The sequence below is a fragment of the Pyxicephalus adspersus genome, chromosome 4 (assembly GCF_032062135.1).
Source record: "Pyxicephalus adspersus chromosome 4, UCB_Pads_2.0, whole genome shotgun sequence".
Taxonomy (NCBI): Eukaryota; Metazoa; Chordata; class Amphibia; order Anura; family Pyxicephalidae; genus Pyxicephalus; species Pyxicephalus adspersus.
Genome location: NC_092861.1, coordinates 4,380,675 through 4,386,139, shown reverse-complemented (window position 1 = coordinate 4,386,139; position 5,465 = coordinate 4,380,675). Strand labels below are relative to the sequence as shown.

At 38.6% G+C, this 5,465-nt stretch overlaps 2 protein-coding genes across 2 annotated transcripts in view; one reads left to right on the top strand and one right to left on the bottom strand.

Moving 5' to 3' along the window:
- LOC140327980 (uncharacterized) overlaps positions 1–5,465 on the bottom strand; it is a 648,380-nt gene that overhangs the window by 31,187 nt on the left and 611,728 nt on the right. The window lies entirely within an intron of this gene.
- The window catches only part of LOC140328568 (uncharacterized), a 63,901-nt gene continuing 63,341 nt past the window's right edge, over positions 4,906–5,465 (top strand). Inside the window, exon 1 of the mRNA XM_072408276.1 lies at positions 4,906–5,058. The gene's annotated coding sequence lies outside the window, so the exon portion shown is untranslated. The remainder of the gene's footprint in view (positions 5,059–5,465) is intronic.

The window sequence follows — 5,465 nt, the reverse complement described above, 5'->3', positions numbered from 1 at the left end:
CTTGGATTTTTTATTGTACTTTGTTTGATTTTTCAACTGAATTCTTGCATCTTCTAATAAAAAAATATAAAATAAACATAAATGTTATGAAGTGTCAAATGCCTCTCAATAAGATTTTTTTGTTACTCAACAACAAGAGAATTTACACAAATAGCAGGCCATGTAAAATATTTCTTTTAATAATCAAATATGAGGCAGTATCAGGGGTTAAGACTGTTCACATTGCTCAATATATGAGGTGACCACAGCCATCCAATCACGTGGAAGCAAAAATCATGTATTTCTTTTTCCTTGCTCATGATTGGGCATTATTTCCAACGTGTATTGTTGCCATATTCACTAAGCCCAGTAGATCTACCCCAAAGTCTTAATAACTGAATCCCTTTCATTGTATTTCATTGCATTTCATCCTGCAGGCAGTAAATGTTTTTAATATATCTTTCTTTTTTTATTATTTTAAATATAGAAAAGTACTTTTTTTCAACAATATAAAGCACCAAACGTGTATATTGTAACATGTAATATGAATTACCATTGTGTTGGAAAGATAAGATTTTAGAATCCTAAAGTTGTCATGGTCATACATATTACAAAAGAAAACAATAGCTGCAGATTATTTATTAATGGTACCACAAAAAACAAGCTTAACCCTTAATAAACACAAAAAATGGTGCAGATTTTCAGACATGCTAACTATTAATTAATGCAGAAATGGATAATTCACATTCGCCACAAAGACAGAGAATTATGTTCCTTAACCAGATACCCCCAGGGTATGTACACAATATCACTCATTTCTGGTCAAAGACATAGAAGTGCTATACAGAGCTTAAGGCCTGTTGAAGCTGACAGCCACTCTTTAAGATATTGTTATAAATTCTATGAATATTTTTAATATATACTTACACCTATATACTTCATATTTGGGAACGTGGCTGCACAATGGCGGCGTGAGCAGCGTCTTACAGGAGCTCTACGCTGGCCCTGGCTCATTCTCTGACAGAAATGATTGAATCCTGCTCACCACAAGAAGTCCAAGAAGCCAAGTCTAAGACTGATCGGACGAGCAAGGAGCAAGGCCTCAAACACAGGAGAGAAATAGAAACTCTCCAACATAACATCAGTGCAGTGGACACTAAAGTAACCGCGCTAGAGATGGCTATCACACAAGCTGACTTATGTATAATAGCCCAGGAACAATCACATGCACAGGTATAATCCGTTTTATCTTCACTATTATTGAGGGTAGATGATCAGGAAAATTGTGGAAGCCACATGACCAGGGTACCTCTGATCTTTACCCCTTCCTTCCTTTCCTTTAATCTCAAACCTACCCCTCCCCACATGCTTGCCAACCTGCGCTCCAAAAACACTCAAAACACATGATATTGAACTTGAATTGGCTGGCAAGCAGCTATTTATTTTAATTAATCGGATGTTCCCTGGATCAACAGTCAATGTTATTTTTACTTTAAAGCCCTAATACCCAGTTATATTTCATGCTTCTAGAAAAGCAAGCTATAGTCCTTGCTGAAACTACTTCCTAAGGGAGCTGATTCCACATTTTCACAGACCTTACAGTGAAGAATCCCTTCCTTATCTGGAGCTTAAACTTCTTTTCCTCCAGATGCAAAGCGTGCCCTCTTGTTTTTTGTAATGATCTCAAAGTGAATAATGGGGAAGAGAGTTCTCTATATGGACCGTTTATATATTTATACCGGGTGACCGTATCCCCCTTATACATCTCTTCTCAAGGGAGAATAGATTCAGTTCAGTTAATCTTCGCTCATAGCGGAGCTCCTCCATTCATTTTAAAAATTTATTTACCCTTCTCTGCACTCTCTCCAATTCCACAATGTCCTTTCTGTGAACTGGGGCCCAAAACTGGACTGCATATTCCAGATGTGGTCTGACCAATGCTTTGTACAGGGGCAGGGTTATGTCTCCATCTCTGCGGTCTATTCCTCTTTTATTACAAGAAAGTACTTTGTTAGCTTTAGATATTGCAGCTTGGCATTGCATGCTGTTATTAAGTCTATGATCTACCAGAACCCCCAGATCCTTTTCCATTTCTGACTCCCCCAAATGTATTCCCCCTAGACATGAAGCATGCATGTTGTTAGCTCTCAAGTACATAATTTTACATTTATCTATATTAAATGCCATTTGCCACTTGGCTGCCTTATCAAACAGTACATCCAGGTCCGCTTGTAGATTATAGACATCCTGTATGGACTTAATTCCATTACATAGTTTGGTGTCATCTGCAAACAAAGAAATTGTACTTTTATTCCCAAACTCTATATTATTTATGAAGATGTTAAACAGTAAATGTCTCAACACAGAACCCTGATGTGCATCACTAATAACCTTAGACCATTCGGAGTATAAATTATTAATTACAACTCCCTGGATGCAATCTTTAAGTCAGTTCTCTATCCATTTACAGATTGATTTATAAGTCAAGTTATAAGGTTCTTTGGCCTTAAACACTTGAGGAGGTGACATAGATACAAGAGTTTATCAATGTGAATGCAAGCTATAAACCCTTTCTTACAAATAATTATTGATGATAAACTTCCACCCACTAAAGACCCCTCATTGATCTGTTTTGTTTAATCACTATCATACCCAGATAATCCACAGTAGGACCATATCCAGTCACACTAAAACATCAAACACTAATACATGGATTTGTACACTATGACAACACATTGATTGAGTATATTATGTACACACATATACGAGGGGGTGCTGAGAAGTTCCTGCCTTTGCCCAGAAAGAAGAGAGCCAGAGTTACAAAATAACACATTTAACAAATTCCCCCGAGACTGATGCACTTGGTACAGCGTAGTTGCAAACCAGCTCTCAGCAGCATCTTTGACATCAGAAATGTCCTCAAAACATTGCCCCTTCAGGTGTTCCTTCAAATTCGGAAACAGATAATAGTCTGAAGGGGCCAGGTCAGGTGAGTAGGGGGAATGGTGGACCAATAGGAAACCCAATGTTGGATGTGTGCGCAGGTGCATTGTCCTGCATAAAAAGCTTCCCTTTGGTCAACTTTCCGCAGTGTTTCGTCTTAATTGCCTCCTTCAGCTGGTCCAGAAGGTTAGCATAATACTGTTCCGTGATACTAGAGCCCTGAGGTAGTCCACCAACAGAATACCGTCTTTGTCCCAGAAAACATACCATTACTTTTTTGGCTGATTTCTTGGTTTAGAATTTCTTCGGCTTTCGGTACCCACTGTGGCGTCATTCCTTTGACTGTTCCTTGGTTTCAGGATCATAGATGTGGAGCCAGGTTTCATCCTCAGTCACTAACCTAGCCAATAAGTTCTGTGCAGTTTCAAAATAGGCCAAAACGGCTTTGGATGCTTCAGCTCGTTCCTTCTTCTGATCACTGTTCAAACATTTCGGCACCCGCTTCGCTGAAAGCTTGCACATGTCTAGGATAGTGGTGATAACAAACCCAACACGCTCCCGTGATATGTCAAGTATCTGGGCTATTTTTTTTGCGGATATTCACCGCTCCTCAATAATCAGCTTATGGACAGCGTTGTGGGTTAGTTTAGGTTGGGAGGCGCCCACTGCGGGGCTCATCTTCAATGGTGAAATGCCCGGTCTTGAAACGAGATATCCAGGTTTTTACAGTGCTGTAGGAAGGACACTTCTCCCCCAGTGTTTGTGATATCTCAGTGTGAATGTCCCTTGCTGACTTTCCCTGGAGAAATAAAAACTCAATGATGGCCTGTAACTCCAAGGACGTGAAACTAGCTTGTGCCTGATATTTGCACAGTTACATACTAAGATACTAGGCTGTCATATGCTCCCACACTCATTTTTCTATTTCATCTGGAAGGGGGCAAAGCCAGGAACTTCTCAGCACCCCCTTGTGTGTGTATATATATATATATAACACACAAGGGTGTGTAACATGCCTATGTATTTATATACTTACTGTCAAGGAAAATGAATCTATTTCTTAAACAACATCAGCTGGTTAATATTACTAAAAGAGAACAGACACCACAGTCATTGATGGCCCTGAACAATGCATGGTCCTGATATCCAGGCTATCTTCTTCCAGGTCCCAGTTTAGTAGTCATAGTTTGTTATACTTTGGTCATTAACATAGTTTCCTAATTATTCTTCGATTAATAGACACAATTAGATTTACTGGACAATCACCACTCAGAATACAGTCAGCTTTCCTAATATTTATCATTGATAATTCTAATACGAGATGGAGACAAATTAGTTTTCCTTCTCACATACACATTTATAGAAATCTTTGTTCGTCTGCATATTATTCTTTGCCCTCATTTTCTCTTATCATCATTATCGTCATACTTTAAATATCTGGATATCTAAAAGTAACATCATTATTGTTATACATGTATACGCTGCAACTATAATTTCCCATGATACAGCCATGTTATTTGTTACTAAGATTCTTCAATTTCCTGACCTTAATGTCACTCATGCATTTGTTATTGTTTTATGTCGTATACATTGTTAATCAATAACTTTGTAAATTTGCATGTACATCATAATATAATACAGCCCTCACACTACATCCATTCATGACATGTCAATCGGTTACACATTACTATACTCATAACTTTTTCCCCAATCCCCTCACGGTGCCCATTCGCTGTCCAGCGAGGGACCCAGCGTCTCTATAGCAACACACACACAAACAGACGGGGCTTTCGCTCAGCACTGTGGCCAACGGCGTCTTTTCCATGGCGCATTGATCCGCCCCCTTCAGCCATGGGGACGAATCAATACACAGCAAGGGCATTTGGGCGGACACATCTACGTAAGGGCGGAAATACGCGTCCATTGACGCTAACTATATCCAAGTAAGGGCGGAAACGGAAACAGGTAAGGGCGGATTTAGGTAAAGGCGGAAGTGTTTCTTTTTACGCCCGAGCAAGCATACTATCCAACCCTCTCATATTAGGCGGGAAATTTGTCTTACACAGCCCTTTGCTGCGATTTTACGGGAGCTAACGCTGCAGATTGACTTTACTGCTTCATTTTCATTATAATTCGGTAAGTGACATTTCTCCCCTTCACTTAATTCTCTGGATCTAGCCACACGTACTCATTTACATATACTAAAGTACAAGTGCTGTAAACGTTTGGTTATTTAATCTCCCCTTTTAATTTCTTTATTCTTCTATACATCTTTCCACAGGTATACTCCTATTTACTTTTATATTTAAAGTATCTAAAAAATAATTTATCCTTTAATACTTGATACCCTCATCTTTCATGTAACAACTTAACTCCTAAGCAATCAATCATATTTTCCTAACCTATATTTAAATAAATTATAGAAGCGTATGGATATCTACAGTTTTCTTTCATTAACATAGACATGCAATACCAAAAAGACAACTTGCTACATTGGGTAACAGTATGTCACCACAATATCTCTACTTTTGCAGAATAAAGTA